The 15,953-nt window shown below is 49.8% G+C and overlaps 1 protein-coding gene across 3 annotated transcripts in view; it reads left to right on the top strand.

Annotated features, from left to right (window-relative positions):
* Positions 1-711: 711 nt before the first annotated feature.
* The window catches only part of TMEM51 (transmembrane protein 51), a 53,417-nt gene continuing 38,175 nt past the window's right edge, over positions 712-15,953 (top strand). Inside the window, exon 1 of one of the 3 annotated variants that reach the window (XM_037828470.1) lies at positions 712-814. The gene's annotated coding sequence lies outside the window, so the exon portion shown is untranslated. Of the gene's footprint in view, positions 815-1,176; positions 1,422-8,601; positions 9,043-15,953 lie in introns of those variants that run through there. The other 2 variants (XM_037828469.1, XM_037828471.1) reach the window with 2 other exon arrangements.

Below are 15,953 nucleotides of genomic sequence, written 5' to 3'. Positions count from 1 at the left end.
AAAAGACTTACATGGGACAACTCTGGAGTTGTACACACGTGGGGACCATGTGTATCCATGGATTGGGCAGTTAGGAAGTGAACCTGTGTAATTATCTCCAGGTTGTCTATTTTCGTCCTGTCCTCGGCTCACTTCTCTGGCACCCGGCCAGCTGTCTCTGGGCTTCTCTCAAGGTTTGAACTTCAAAGGGCTGGACACTCCCCGAGAGCCTGGAAAGGGTACCCGGGCCTGACCTCTCTGAGAATTCAAAACAATCTCAGAGGCTGCCTAGCGCGCCTCCCTCGGTGTTTTGAATCAGCCCACCCTAGTTCTGGCGCCAGAGCCGCGGGGTGCCCAGGCAAACCTCCACGCAGGGGGCGGGGCGGAGACCTGGGCTCGGGTCGCAGCTCACGGGGGACGACGCCACCCGGTGCTTCGCTGGTAAAGTTCTCGGCAGAGCTCGGAATGGGCTCCCAGCAGGGGAGACTCCGGGCCAGAGCGCCCCCATCCTGTGCGCGCGGGCGCTGGAACCCGGACTGGAGGCCCCGGATCCACCCCGCCGGGGACCCAGGCGCGCATCCCTGCGGGCAGGCACCCCGGGGACCCGGGAGGGACTGGGAAACCAAACTAGGGCGTGAGCTGACTCGCTTTTTAAAAATTCGCTTCCTCTTTCCTTACCTCCGCCCATCAGTCACCTCGCAGCGCGCCAGCCCTGGGCAGTGCGGGCGGGTCCCTGCGCCCGGAACCCGCCCGAGGGTGGAGAGGGAGAGGGAGGCGGCGGCCTTCCCGGGCCGGGAGGAGGAGGTGGAGGCGTGCGCGTGAACTGGGTGGCCAGGTGAGTGCGCCGCCAGGTAAAGGCGCGGCCGCCGACCCGCGGAGCTGTGCCCCGGCCCCGGTGCTTGGGCAGGGAGGGAGCGGGTCTGCGGGTTTCCTGCCCTACTTCAACCCATCAAAACCCGGACTCCCAGCCCTCCCCGCCCAATTCCGCGGCTCCCGTGTGAGCCAGGGATCCGTCTCCCCTCCCTTGTCTTCGCCGACTCGGTACGCGGGGTGGGGGTGGGGGGAGACTCTCAGTCCACTTCCCCAGCCGACGCCAGGCTTCGGGCGGCGGCTCTCGGCAGCTCGGGTCGGGTGCCCGGGCCTCGGGGTGGGGGGAGGGCAGGAGGGAGGGTCGGCTGGGGGGCGGTGCCTCTCCCGGCTGGAGGCCGCTCCGGGCAGGCGCCGCCCCGCGCTCCCGCCCGCCCGCCGCGCTCCGAGGCCGCGCTTCCTGCGTCCACATCCCGGCCCCCGAGCCGGCAGGGCGCCCTCGCCGGCTCAGTACTCGCTCGGCCGAGACTCCCCCGGCCTCTGGCCCCGGGATCGCGGAGGCAGCCCAGGAGGGCCGGGGGGCGCAGAGCCCCCAGACCCCCGCGCGAGAGGGAACCCGACCCTTCGCCGTCCGGGTGAGTCTGCGCCACCGCGCGCCGCCGAGTCTCTCGGTTCCCGGCTGAGGCCGAGGAAGGGAACCAAGGGCAGTCTGAGTCCGTCCGTCCGTCCTTCCATCTGAGAGCTTCCTGCCCGGGGTCTGCCACTTGGAGAACTCCGTACCCTGCGCCCTCTGGAGCCGCGCCCCGGGGTGCGGCACGCCTCGCCTCGCGTCCGCGGCATCTCGCCGGGGCCAGCTGGCCGGGGCTGGGGGAAGGCAGCCGGCTCCAGGGGCCTCCTGTTGGTGGGGACAGGTGCCAGCCGTCCGGTGGGATTCGAACCACTGGCCTCGAAAGAGGGGCACCTTCCACCGGTGCTTCTGAGCAGAACTTGCGAGAGGTCTCAGGAAACCACCCTGGTGCTGCCCGCGTGAGCACGTCCCTGACTCCTTTTAGGGATTTAGCCCCTTCCTTTCCCATCCAAGGTGTGGGTGCGCGCGTTTGGTAATCAGTACAAGCTAATGGAGCCTCCGAGGTGGGGAGGCAGGAAGTCGGGATGGCCCTCTTGGGCTGGCATCTGGCTTTTATTTTGAGTGGGTCTCTTGGAGGATGGCTTCTCCAGTACCAGAGAAAGGTCTGCTCTGAGACCCGCCGGCGGCTTTCACACTGTGGAGACTTTTAACACAAGGATCCTGACCTAAATTGATAGGGCAAAATGGAATGGGAGGGAGCCCCTCTCCTCCAGACATCCCCCGCTGCTTGCCAGAGATGCTCCCCCACACACACCCGAGTGGGAGAAAAGGCAGGAGAGAGACAAAGGGGAAGAGGCTGGGGGTTCCCTCATCAGGCATCACTCAGGGGCTGGCTCTGCCCCCAGGTGTTACTGATTCAGGATTCAGTGGCCCCTGGGGAGCCCCCAGCCTAGTGGGTGAGTCAGAGGGAGCAAGTGACAAGTGTTGTGGAGTGACCGTCACAGAGTCAGGCTGCCTGGATCCCAGTGCAGGTCTCACCCTTGCTGGCTGGGTGACTGGTCATGGGCAGTTACTCCACCTCTCTGAGCCTCGCTGTCTTCATCTGTAAAATGGGACTGAGCACCTGCCAGGGTGGGGTGAGGCGTTCACGCCCAGCACAAAGCAAGTACTCGGTGGCAAGTTATGTTATTGGGCTTAGGGGAGAAGAGAAGAAGAGAAATCACTCAGAGTGAGGCATGCCAGGAGGTCCTGCTAAGAAAATATTGAAATATTAAACAGTGAGTTGATGCCAAAGCAGGGGAGGGAGGCGGGGAAAGGCATCTGGGCAAATGGAATGGCATAAGCAAATGCACCCAGGTATGTAGATGCATGGGGTGCACCGGGCCTGGACCGGTGCTCAGGTAGGGGGGTGTGGGGTGTGGGAGGGCAGGAGGGCGGGCGAGTTCAGGGGAGTGGAGGGTCAGGAATGAGCTGGAGTAGGTCAGTGGGGCCAGATCTTTGAAGGGCCCTGCAGAGAACAGGTGGAACTTTATCATGTAGACATCTGGGAACCATTCGACAAATGTTGAGCATCCTCCGTGGCTGTTCTGGGGGCTCAGTATAGATCACCGAACAAAAAAGACAAAGAAAGACACAAATCCATTCCAGTTCTCGAAGCAGGAGAGTCATTTCATCTGATTTACGTGCTAGGAGGACAGTTTTGACGGTGTGGAAGTTGCTGGGAGGTTGGAGAAAGCTGCTAGGAGAGAGAAGACTGGCCTCCGGTTGGTGGGGGCGGTGGATTGGAGCCCTTGCAGGACGTGGAAGGTGAATAGGTGGCTGCTGTCTGAGGGTGAAATCCGTGGATTCTGCCTGAGGCCCGAATTGCCGGCCATCTCCCACCAGGGTGGGGTGGTGAGAGCTGGGACGGTGGCAGGGCTTGCCCCTACCCCCAGCCCCCAACCCCAGCTGTGGCTTTTTGGCTCTGGCTCCAAACTTTGCAGGGCCCTGGGGCTTCTCTGTCTGTGAGAGGATTGGCACAGCTGGAGGTAGATGTCTGAATTGGGCAGTCTATCCCCCTTTGGATTCCTGTTTTACCAGGTCACTCTTCCAGTAAATGTTCTCTCCTCCCTCTGTGGGGCTCGCGGTAGACACCTCAGAACCCTTAGGCTGGAAGAGGCCCGGAGCTTAAAGAACTTTGGCTCTTACCTTCTCTTCCCCCAGCTCCAAATTAAGCAAGCGTAAGATTCCGAGTACTGGGAGGCGTTTTCTCCCAGGTGCCTGGAAAGTTCCAGGAGCTCAGATGCTTACCCACTGGGGCTGTGGCAAAGGGTCTGCTTCTGGACGCTGACTTTTGCTTTCACTTTTGTTGTCTGTTCTGAAGCATGGAGGACTCTTGGAACCGATAGCCATGATAGCATCCTGTCCCTCTGCTTTGAGGTAAACCAGCCAGAGCCTAGACACCTAGAACATTCCAGTGGAGGGGACGTGTGGATCATCAAAGCCTCCAGATGAAACTCAGAGAGGGGAAGGGACTTGCCAAGGACACTTAGCCCTCCAGCTGCAGGCCTGGGCCTGGCACGTGGCCTCCTTGACTTCCTGTCTAGGATCCTTGTGTTATCCCAGGAGGCCTGGCCACCATGAGGTCAAGGCCTTGCTTTAGACTCTGGTTTAATCCAGGTTTGGTGGTTTTTTAACATTTTGGTCTTTCTGTCTGCTTCCTAGATCTTGCTCCTCCCCGTCCTATACAGGTGGCCTGGGCTGGTGGCCCTACTTCGCCCGGCAGCGTTTTGTCTCCCTTCTCCTGCATCAAGCCCTTGCTGCAGTGGCCACCTCACCACCATCCCCTCCTGGGAGCATTTGATCCCCAAAGAAACAGGTCACTGGTTTTCCCTGCTTCTGGCCAGACCGTCCTTCCCCTCCCAGACAGCCCTGAGACAGTGACCAGAGTTAGCTCTCGGGGTGTCTCTGCTAAGCCCTTATTCCTCGCTGTGGCCCCAGGCTGAGTCTCTGGGCCGCTGGGTTGGCCGTCTCCGTCACCTTCCACCAAGAGCTGTTCTCTCCCTCCTGCCCTACATTCGTCAGACCCAGCAGCCCCAAGCCCTGCATATTGGTTGCTTTGAATCTTTGCATGCTGGAGCCAGAAAGCACTTCACGTACCAGAAAGTCCAATCTGCTTAGTTTACAGATGGGGAAACCAAGGCCCAGGGAAGGAAAGGATGTCCCTGAGATCAGAACCGGGACCAGAACCCAAGTTCCCTGATTCTGTCCTGAATGCTGTTCAGGATGATTCTTGGGGTGGGAGTGGGGGGAGAACCAAGCACCTTCCACCCCAAGAGCCCCTTTCTCTCCACACTGCCAGGGATTTGGGGGGCACCCACAGTGACTTGCCCAGAAGGGGTCAACGCTGAGGGTCCTGCAGGACAGGGGTGCAGATAAGGCATGCATCTTAACATTTTCAGATCATCCTGTTTGAACTGGCATTGACGCCAGAGAGTAAGCTTGTGATTGCATTTATTTGGTGCTCCCTTAACCATCATTTATCATAATATGCTTCTGGATTGACAGGCTTTTAATGCTGTTTTCTTTCCCCAATTACAAAAAAAAGTTCACTTTCATTGTAGAAAACTTGGAAAATATAGCAAAGGATAAGAGAAAAATGTCATAAGAAGAAAACGTCATGGTGTGCCAGCATCCACCATTATTACTGGGGCATTTTTTTCAGTTTTGGTGTTGGTTGGCTTGTTTGCTGTGTTCCTTCATATTCTGGTTTTTCAGTTCGGCATCATAACACGTATTGCCCCTATGTGACATTTTTTTTTACACTGGTTCTAACCTGTCGGTCTCATGTGCTTCTGCCATCTGATCACTAGCAAGTCCTCGGGAGGCCAGCTGTGAGCGTTGGCTCAGTCTGGACATTCCCTCGGCCAAAATCCTGTAACGCTGTGCAAAGCACATGAGAAATTTGTTATTCGCCACATGGGACTTCAGGAGGCCATTTCTCTGCATCACCGTGGGTGTCTGGAAAAGGGCTCTATTTTAAAAATCTAGTGTGAAAACCTTTGATTCTTGCTGAGGTTCTTAGGAAGGAAGGAGGTTAGACATCTGGGTGGAATGGGTGGGACCCAAAGTTTATGCAGATGGAGGGGGAGGGCATTGTTTCTTGCAGTGTTTTGCTGTGTTGGCTTTAACCCAGCCAAGTGCCCCACCCCACCTCCTCCACCCCTCACCCCAAATCTCCCTGGGGTTAGATCTTGGGCTGGCAAGTGTCGGTCCCTAGAAAAACCAGTATTTGGCTTGCTCATCTCCAAGCTCTGCGTCTCTGAGAGCGGATGTTTCAACGCAAAAGCATGCAGAGAATTTGTTTCCTGACCAGGTGATTCAGGAAGGTCGCCTGAATTAGAGACTGGATCACCTAAAGTCTTCCATCTGCTAACAGGATCACAGCTTTGCTAGTGCTGTAGGCTGTTAGTGCGGAAGTGATCTTGGAGATTCTCTAGACTAGTGTTTTCAAACTGTGGGCAGTGATGGATTATGGGTTTTTAAATCAGTTAAGTGGTTTTCCTCTGGCTTTTTTTTTTTTTTTAAGTAAAAAAGAAGAAAGCAGACTAGAAATGGAACATAGCTCCTTTCATGAGAAGTATTCTTCAGTAAAACGTTTGTTCCCGTTATCTTTATGTGGGTGTGCACTGAGTCAACAGATAAAATATATTTCTGACTGCGTGTTAGGAACCTTGGGCAATATGGCTGCGGTTCACTGGTTTTTATACTGTGATCCTGGGAAACACGGATTCCTTGGATGAGTCCCAGAAGCAACTCAGGGATTTCCAAGGATAGAGTTGAGTAGTGGGAGGCAGGGCCAGCAAGAAGGAAGCTCTGCTCACAGATGTTTCAGATGAAAGGGGTGCAAAAGATCCCTTTTAAAAAAATTCTGCTGCTCTAAAAAATAAAGCAAAATAGAAAATTGGAGACCAAAGTCTAGCCACCTCGATTTATAGAAGACTCTGAGACCATAAAAGAGAGAGGCCAGGGCTTTTGCAGGGGTGGGGTAGAGGGTTTGGCCACCACTCCAAACTCCAAAGTCAGTGTCAGAGTGACAGGCCCAAAACACATGTGCACGGCACAGCTCATGTCCCCATCAGACTACCTTGCTGTGTGTGCCAGGAATGGATGTTTATCATAAAGCCTGTAACCAGCGTGCAAGTGGCTCAGTTTATGTTGCCACAGCACACAGACATCAACTTGTTCAATGCCAGAATTTAAGACAGATCACAGGGTTGATAACCCTGTTTTGACATTTCTTCTTCGTCTTCATCTTCATCTTCGTCTTCGTCATCATCTTCGTCGTCTTCTTGGTTGTCGTCATCTTCATTGTCATCTTTGTCATCTTCATCTTTGTTGTAGTCGTCTTCGTCGTCTTCTTCTTCGTCGTCGTCGTCGTCTTCTTTCCCCGGAGCTTCACAGTGGTATAGCAGCACAGGCCCCTCTCTTGGCCTGAAAGGCCCTGGAGGTGATGGGCTCAAGGTCACCCAGCAAATCCTGGTGGAACCAAGATGAGAACATGCCACGGTGGGCGAGTTCCCATTTTTTAAGACCATGGTCAGTCTGAACATCTGGATGTCTCCAGAAGGTTCTGCTGTTTCCCCTAGTTGAGATGTTGAAGCAGGCAGCTCTAATTCTTAGGTGAGTTTTAGATTTTTGCCACATTCTCTCCTTTACTTATGGTCTGTTGAAAGAGAGAGAGAGAAAGAGGGCGCAAGCATCTCCCTAGATGTTTACCTGCCTTACCCTTGTTGTACATTTTCCCCACACCTTCTGGTCCATCTGTATTTGTTAGGGTGTGGGCTTGGTTTGTTGATACTTGGTGGGTGTTTTGGTTTGGTAACGTTGACAAAATGCAATATACCAGAAATGGGTTGTCTTTTACAATGGGGATTTATTAACTTACATGTGTACAGCTCTTAGACCATGAAAAATGTCCAAATTAAGGCATCAACAGGACAATGCATTCTCTGAAGACCACCAAGGAGCTGTCAGGATGCAGTTGTTCAGTGATAAGGACTCACAGGGACATGAAGGAGGAGACTGAACTCAAACTTGGAGAGTCAGAGAAGGATTTTCAGAAAGAGTGAAGTCTAAATTGAAATCGGAAGGGTGGGCAGAAGTCCAAGCAAAAGAGAGTGCTCCAGGCAGGGGATGCTCCAGGCAGGGGATGCTCCAGGCAGGGGTGCTCCAGGCAGGGGGGGTGCTCCAGGCAGGGAGAACAACCTGTGCAAGGCTGTAGATGTTAAAGTGCTTAATTCACTTGGGCTCCTACTAGATGTGACCGATGGTGCTGGGAAAACCTTTTTTGTGATTTCTTTTCCTTTAGTTAATTTATTTTTTATTGTGCTGACATATATGCCATAAAATTTGGCATTGTAACTGTTTTTAAATGTACAAGTCAGTGGCATGAATTACATTCACAATGATGTGCTGCTATCACCACTATCATCCATCACCAAACAGAAACTAACTACCCGTTAAGCAATGACTCCCCCTTCCCCTTCTCCCCAGCCCCTGGCAACCTCTAATTTACTTTCTGTCTCTATAAATTAGCTTTTTCTAGAGAGATCATATAAGTGGAATCACACAATTGTATGTCCATTAGCATCTGGCTTATTTCACCTAAAATAATGTCGTCAAGGTTCACCCGTGCTGTGCCAGTATCAGAACCTCATTTCTTTTTACAGCTGAATGATATTCTCTTGCATGGATATAAGACATTTTGTTTATCTGCTCACGATGACACTTGGGTTGTTTCCACCATATGATTTCTTTTTAAAAGCCATTTTGGAAGCAAGATTCAGTTATTCATTCAACCAGTATTCACTGAGTTCCTTGCAGGGCGGGGAGTTCTAGGGTTTGGTAGAAAACAGACGCCCATGGAACCTGCCCTTGGGGAGCTTACACCTTTGTTGTACAGCGGGGAGCCAGTAAACAAGCAAATAACATAAACTAATCACCTGAATTAGGCACTTAAAGGCTTTGCTGCTTCCCCACTGCCTGCAGGGTCAGGCCTAGGCTAAGCTATTCAGCTTTCAAAGATTTGGGTCCAGATCCAGGCCTGTGGCCCCCACCCCCACCCCCACCCCATGCAGGAGGCAGGGGGACCCCCTCCGCCTCTGCTGCCCTCCTGACCCCCACCCCGACGCCACGGACTTGCCTTCCTTTCTCTTCTTTCTGCTTTTCTGCCTAGACTCTCCGCTGTTCTAACCAAGACTCTTTAGGGAAAAAAGAAAAAAGCCTCTTGATTTTGAAATGATTTTAGATTTCCCAAAACGTTGCACAGTTCCCGTATCCCCTTTACCTGGCTTCCCCTGATGTCCGCACCTTACCCAACCGTGGTACATTTGTCACAGCTAAGAAATTAACGTTGCTCCTCACTAAACTGTAGAGCTGACTTGGCTTGCACCAGGTTTTCTCACTCACTCTGGGATCCCCTCCAGGATCTCCCAGTGCGTTCAGCCGCAGGCCTCCTTAGAGTCCCCTGGTTTGGGGCGGTTTCTCAATCTTTCCTTGTGTTTCATAACATTAGGAGTTTGGGAGAATACTGCTCAGTGTTTTGTAAAATGCCCCTCAATTTGGGACCGTCTGATGTTTTTTCATGAGTAGATTGAGGTTGCGGTTTTGGGAACGGCCACAGGACAAGAAGTAACCTTCATCACATGGTAAAGTATTGTCTGCCTTAAAAGTTACTAATTTGGGGAAGGGGCTTTTTAAAGGTAAAATCATAAAAGAAATTACTGAAAATGATCAATAGAACAGGCTCCTAAAATTTAAAAGGATACATTTAAAAAGGATACATGGAATAATAAAGGGGGCCAACGTTTGCAACATATGACAGACAAGGGCTTTGTTTTTTAAACACATACAAGAGCTTTCTGAATCACTAAGGAAAAGCTGCTCTGGTTGAGAAGTGGGATAAAAAAGTAAAAAGGCTGTTAGCCCAGGAGCACAGAAAAAAAAGAAACAGTGTTCAACCTCATTGTATGAAAGGAAATGCCATTTTAGACAATACCTCCTTTCCCATGTGAAATTTTAAATGTTTGACAAGTTTTAAAATTATGAGGTTAAAAAAAGAATGATAATGTGGATGCGGGATTGTGGGTGGGGGCTTTCACCAGCTTATGGGAGAGTGTAAATTGGAGGGCAGTCTAAAAAGGCATGCCAACAGCCTTAAAAACTCGGCAATACCAGGAATTTATACTCAGGAAACGGTTAATGATTGTGTAAGGAGTTAGTTTCAACACTGTTATTTTTTATAATAGCAAAAAAAAAAAAAATTAGGAACTGTTCTAGTTTGCTAATGCTGCCAGAATGCAAAACACCAGAAATGGACTGGCTTTTATAAAGGGGGTTTATTGGTTACACAGTTACAGTTTGAAGACCATAAAGTGTCCAAGGTAATGTATTGACAGTCAGTACCTTCACTGGAGGATGGCTGATGGTGTCTGGAAAACCTCTGTTAGCTGGGAAGGCACGTGGCCGGTGTCTGCTCCAAGTTCTGGTCTCAAAATGGCTTTCTCCCAGGACATTCCTCTCTAGGTTTCAGCTCCTCAAAAATGTCACTCTTAGTTGCTCTTGGGGCGTCTGTCCTCTCTTAGCTTCTCTGAAGCAAAAGTCTGTTTTTGAAGGCCATCTCCAAAATGTCTCTGTAAGCCGAAGTTCCTCTCTCAGTTCCAGTGCATTCTTCAAAGTGTCCCTCTTGGCTGTAGCTCCTCTCCAAAATGTCACTCACAGCTGCACTGAGTTCCCTCTGCCCGACAGCTCATTTATGTGGCTCCAGTGATCAAGGCCCACCCTAAATGGGTGAGGCCATGCCTCCGTGGAAATATCTCATCAGTTATCACCTACAGTTGGGTGGAGTGCATTCCCATGCAAATCTAATCAGCACCAAAACGTCTGCCCACACAAGATTACATCAAAGATAATGGCATTTGGGGGGGACATAATACATTCAAACTGGCACAGGAACCAACCATGCGTCCAGAACAGGGGATTGATTATATAAATTTTGGGTCCCCCACCATACACTGGAATATTCTTCATCTACTTCATGCACAATTGTCCACTACTTAGCACATTTTTTTAAAACTTAGGTCACAAAACCATTTAGCAGAAAGATCCCATTTTTATAAAAGAAAAAAACTGTGTGTTGGTTTACACGATACATAACAAAATTTGGAGGCCATCATGGGCATTATCAGTAGTTATGAGTGTTGGGATAATGGGTGATTTTAATTTTCTCTGCTAATCTATAGTTACTAATTTCTGTTTTATAAACAAGCATTGTTTTTATAACACAAGAAAATGGTTTCGTTTTGTTTTAAACTTAGAGGATTGTTGCAGATCCCTTATGGGATACTCCTAAGACGCTCTTGTGGACTGTAGAGGGGTTTGTGCTATTCCTGGTGGTTCATTTGCCGTTTTAACTGAGCCTCAGGGCCTCCCTTTGTGGACTTGGGAAGCTGAGCTGTGAGCAAGTGAAAGCCACAGTAGCCACCTCACCTACAACTAGAAAACCCCCATCAAGTGAGATACGCCCCTTCTGTGCGTTTGATCCATAGACAGCTGTGTAACCACCGCCACAATCAAGTTATAGAACAGTTCCGTCATCCCCCAAATTTCCTCCTCCTCTCCTGGCCCCAGCAAGCACTGGTCTGTTTTATGTTCTTATAGTTTTGCCTTTTCCAGAATGTCATATAAATGGAATCATACAGTATGAAGCCTTTTGAGTCTGGTTTCTTTCACGCAGCGTAATGCATTTATTCAATGTATGAATGTACCACACTTTGTCTATCCCTTCACCTTTTGAAGGACATTCAGATTGTTTTCGGGTTTTGGTGATTGTGACTAAAGCTGCTGTAAACATTTGCTTGCAGATTTTAGTGTAAACCTAGGTTTTCTTTTCCCCTGGGTGCATACATAGGGATTGCTGGGTTGTATACTGAGTGTATGTTTAACTTTTTGTTAAATGACCAAACTGATCAAGTTCCCTGCTGGTGACCCGGGGGTGGGGTAGTAGGGGTGGTGGTGGAAGGCATTGAGCCCTTATTGAGCACCTGCTGTGTACCTCTCACAGAGCCAGGTGCTTTACTGAAGACCTCACATTGTTCCCACCACAGTCCCTGCAGGTATGGGGCCCTGGCCCCCCTCACAGACCCCCAGAAGAGGCAGCTCCAGGCATTTCTACCTAATAAATGCAAAGCAACTCTCAATGAAACTGGAGGGGATACGGTGGGGGGGCTGTTTAGCCTGCCCCTTCCCCCAGCACTGTTCTAGCTTTGCACATCTCTCTAGCCTCCAGCCTAGCTCAGACTCGATTTGCCAGAGTGTGTGCTACTGAATGCCATCAGCAGCTTGTGGCCAACTCTGACCTCCAGCACCATGAATGTGCTGAGGTTTAATGAAATATTGGCAGCATTTCCCCCTCCAATTTGGAACTTTTCTTATTTATGCTGAAGGCCCAGTAGAAACCATTTGTAGTCACACTCAGAGTGAGGGTTTGCCTTCTCCTTGCTGATATGGATTCTGCCCTGCTAGCTGGGGAGACCCAGTGACTTCTCCTTTGGGGACCCCCTCCTTCCCCACACCACAGGAATAGAAGTAACAATGGGTTGTGTATAGTTCTTAAACTGAACAAATTTTATTAGCTCTTTTTGTTTAATTATAAAAGTAGTATATGCACATGGTTAAAAAAAATCAAACCATACAAAAGGGTATCCAGTGGGGGAAATAATGGAACCGTCCCTCTCATCCCATCCCACCAACCCATATTGCCAGAGGCAGCTGTGATTAATAACTTTTAATATACTTTCAGAAATTTTCTGTGCATAGACTGATGCTTTTAAAGATGCTTTTTAGCTGTTTTCTTGGTAATCAAAGCAATAAAGTATAAGTTTTGAGGCACATTACAGATCATTTTAAACTCATATCAGGGTCCTTAGATTGGCTTTTTGGGCCCATTAACCACCTGAAATTTTATGTCAAACTTTCTGTCTCTATTTTTCTGTGGAGGGGGAGTACTTGCATCAGATTCTCGAAGGGGTCTGTGCAACAAAAAAGGGGACAAACTACTGGGATGTTTGAGAGAAGCAATCTTTTATGGATAAGTAATAGATAAATGTGTCATTAGCTGGGGCAGGGTACAAGTTCTGAATTTGTGTATTACTGGTCCTCAATTTTGAGGTTGGAAACTGCAGGAGTCATTGATTTAGCACAGTTTTATCTGGGGCTGAGAAGAGGTGTGCCTTGGCTGAGCCAATAAAGAGAGAAGTGAAGTTCGTGGAGCCATTCAGCCCTGTGCATTTGTACCGATTCATCGTGTGTGGGGGCAATTTTAGAACATGTGTAACCTCCTGCCCAGGGTGAACCAAATGCTGGGAACTTCTCACAGAGAGAAGGAGAACAAACTTGCTTCCAACAAGCGGGTTTCAGACAGAAAAATATTCAAGAAGAGTTTAGGGAAATTCCTGGGAGGCAGAGCCATATCCGGTTAATGATGAAAGTCACAGATGTTTGGGGAGTATCTTGACAGGGTCAATGTCAGGGTTTGGGGGGCAACAGCCAAGCCTTCCCGTCATCACCCCTGTTCTGGGGTGGCCCCAGAGGAGGCAGTTCCTGGGCCAGATGGACAGAGAAGGGGAATCTGACCTTACAAGATGGTTTCAATAGTAGCTCAAATTTACATAGCAATTACTCTGTACAGGTTGTTATTCTAATCACTTTGCATATATTAACTCCTTTGATGCTCATAAAAGTCCCATGACAGATGGGAAGACTGAGGCAGAGAAGAGTCTAACTCCTGTGCAGACAACGCCACATCTCAAGGGCTCGACACACTCACTCAGGTCCCAGTTTAATGTTGGGGGTAGCAAAGGGTCCTTACTGCACATGGTCATTCAGTGACCCAGCTTCTTCTGTCTTCAGCATTTGGTTTTGAAGGGTGGGCTGAGTTCACAACAGGGCCCCCAGCTTTGGTGGAGCCAGGATTTGAACCCAGGCAGCGTGGTTCCAGGGCCTTTATTGTTAACCACTATTGCATGGTGATAAACAGGGGTTCTGGCCTGTATCTGGCCTTCCCTGGTATGTAACCTCAGAACTGGAAGGTGGAGAGACAAGTCGAATCTGGAGAACCTGTGCTTCTTATCGCCAAGGAATCGAGCTCTTCTTTCTAAGGAGTGAATTGGGTGAATCTAAGAGATTTCTACTTTGCCTTCAGGTGAAAATCTTCTTGTTTAGCTACTCTAAGAAGGTATCCCTAAAATAAAAGCCTTTTTCCCAAAAAACTTTTGCCCTGCAATGAGTGTGCGCCAACTGTGTGGCTGCCTGGTGCTGGGATCTCCTCTCCAGCACCATCAACCTCCAAAGCTGATTTGTCTTGTGTTTCTGCCCATTGTAGGGAGGAGGTTCTGCTCCATTTCAGCCACAACCTGGCTGAAACGTTTTCCCCCAGCAGTTGAATTGTCTTCCTGTGGAAACAACCCAAATGTCCAACCTAAAGGGCTGAAAAACAAACTGGCAAATACCACATGGCTGTGATGGTAATGGAGAAGGCTTTGAAAGGCACAGGAAGTTGATTCTAATCCTTCAGTGTAGAAAGGCAGGTTACAAAGCTGTTCGCAGTCTTTATTTTAAAAATTATACAGAGAATAAAATCTCAAAGAATATTTAATGTTTCCCATGACTATTGCTAGTGGATTACAAGAGAATTTTTATTTTTTTCTCTCCCTTTTTTTTAATAACCTGTACTTTCTAAATTTCCTACAGGGAAACATGTATTACTTTGTAATAAAGTAATAGATTTAAGTTCAAATCCTGGCTCTAATGAGCTTGGTGACCTTGGGTAATTGCCTAATGTCTCCAAATGGGGAGAACAGGTTTAGGATTTTGTGAGGCTTAAAGGAGCTGAGTGTAAAAGGCACTTAGCACGTAGTAAATGCTCCATAAATTTTTAGGTGCCATTACTATCACATATTGCACTGTATTTTTAATCTTTCCATTCTGATAAGCCCACTCTGAATCCAAGCCCACAGTTTCTGGAAGCCCGTGGGGCCTTCTCCCGGAAGCCGTGCCTCCTGCACTGGGAGGAGGAGTCTGCCTGGGTGCCAGCTGCTTCTGCACAGATCCTGCTCTTGGGTGTAGATCAAGAGGTGCTCCGAGTGATGTCTGGTTTCTGTCTTCCCCACAAAGAAATAACTCAGTTTTCTGGGCCTAATGGCATATTGGTGTGAGTTCTGGAGTCAGACTGCCTGGGCTTCACAGCCAGTAAATGAGGAGAATAATAATGCTGTCCTCCTAGGACTGGGGTAAGGAATAAATGGCCCCTGCCCGGAAGCCTCAGCCCCATGCCTGGGCCCCTGCTCGCCCTGGTAGATACAGTGCCAGGCCTCAGCTGCTGGCTTGCAGAACCGGAGGGACCCATTCGATGGTGGAGGAAGGCTTTGCCTGCACGAGCGGGTCTCAAACCTTACCATGTGTTAGGGGTTCCTCGAGAGCTCCTTCAAGGGCAGATTGCTGAGCCCTCCCTCAGAGTTTTTGATTCGGTAGGTCTGGAGTGGGGCCCAAGAATTTGCATTTCTAACCAGCTCCCACGTGAGGCAGATGCTGCTTATTTTAGGACCACACTTTGGAGAACAGGTGTTTTAGGCTGAGGGTCTGCAGGAGAGAACAGACGATGCAGAGCCACTGGGACCTGTGGGATAAGAGATTCATCACAGGATTATGGAGCTGTGGAAGTGAAGGTGAAAAGGGGATTGAGGGATCAGAGGCTGTCCACTTGAGAAGCCAGGACGTCCAGCTGCCATGGAGGGACCACAAAGGGAGGCAGGTGGAGGAGTCTGTGGAGAGCCTTGTCCTGGTGGATCCCCAACCAAGTGTCTGGGGGAGACGTGGGGCCACTGTTGGTCAGCAGGACCAACGGACAGGAGGAAGAGCTGGACACAGATTGAAAGACAGTGAGACAAGCTTGGACTTACTGGAACCAATAGCATCTAGCTGTGACCACCTTGAGAGTGCAATGATGCTGCTTCACTTCCGCCTTCCAAAATTTCATGCAAATTCCTCTTTTGACCAATTCTAACTCAGAACAAGATAGGAGAGGGGGTTCTGGGAAAAGTGGTTCTAGTTTAACCAAATTGACACAGCATGAACTGCTACAGCAAATTAATCCATCTTTGACATGGAGCCATGACCCTGAGCCCCCAGGCAGCTTCTGGGGCTCTGCTGTGGATCCCCACCTCCCCCAGCAGGACCATCGGCTGGCATGGGTGTAGCCATCCCAGCAGTCCTTCGCTCAGATCCTCAGCTGTATCCAAGTCCTTTAGGCAATTCATAAAAAACAGAAATTCCCAGATTTCCTGAATCCAACCCCAGCAGTGGCAGGAATCTGAATTTTTAATAAGCTGTCTTGTTGATTCAGATATTCAGCCAAGTTTGGAACCCCTGACATGTGGAAAAGGAGGCAGTTTCTGGGACCAGACGGATGTGGGTTAGAATTCAGGTTCCACTACTTAAGTAGCTTCGTGATCTTGGGCAGGTGACTTAACCTTTCTGATCTGATCTGTTTACTTGTTGGTAA

The sequence above is a fragment of the Choloepus didactylus genome, chromosome 2 (assembly GCF_015220235.1).
Source record: "Choloepus didactylus isolate mChoDid1 chromosome 2, mChoDid1.pri, whole genome shotgun sequence".
Taxonomy (NCBI): domain Eukaryota; kingdom Metazoa; phylum Chordata; class Mammalia; order Pilosa; family Megalonychidae; genus Choloepus; species Choloepus didactylus.
This window is presented reverse-complemented; position numbering and strand designations above follow the sequence as displayed.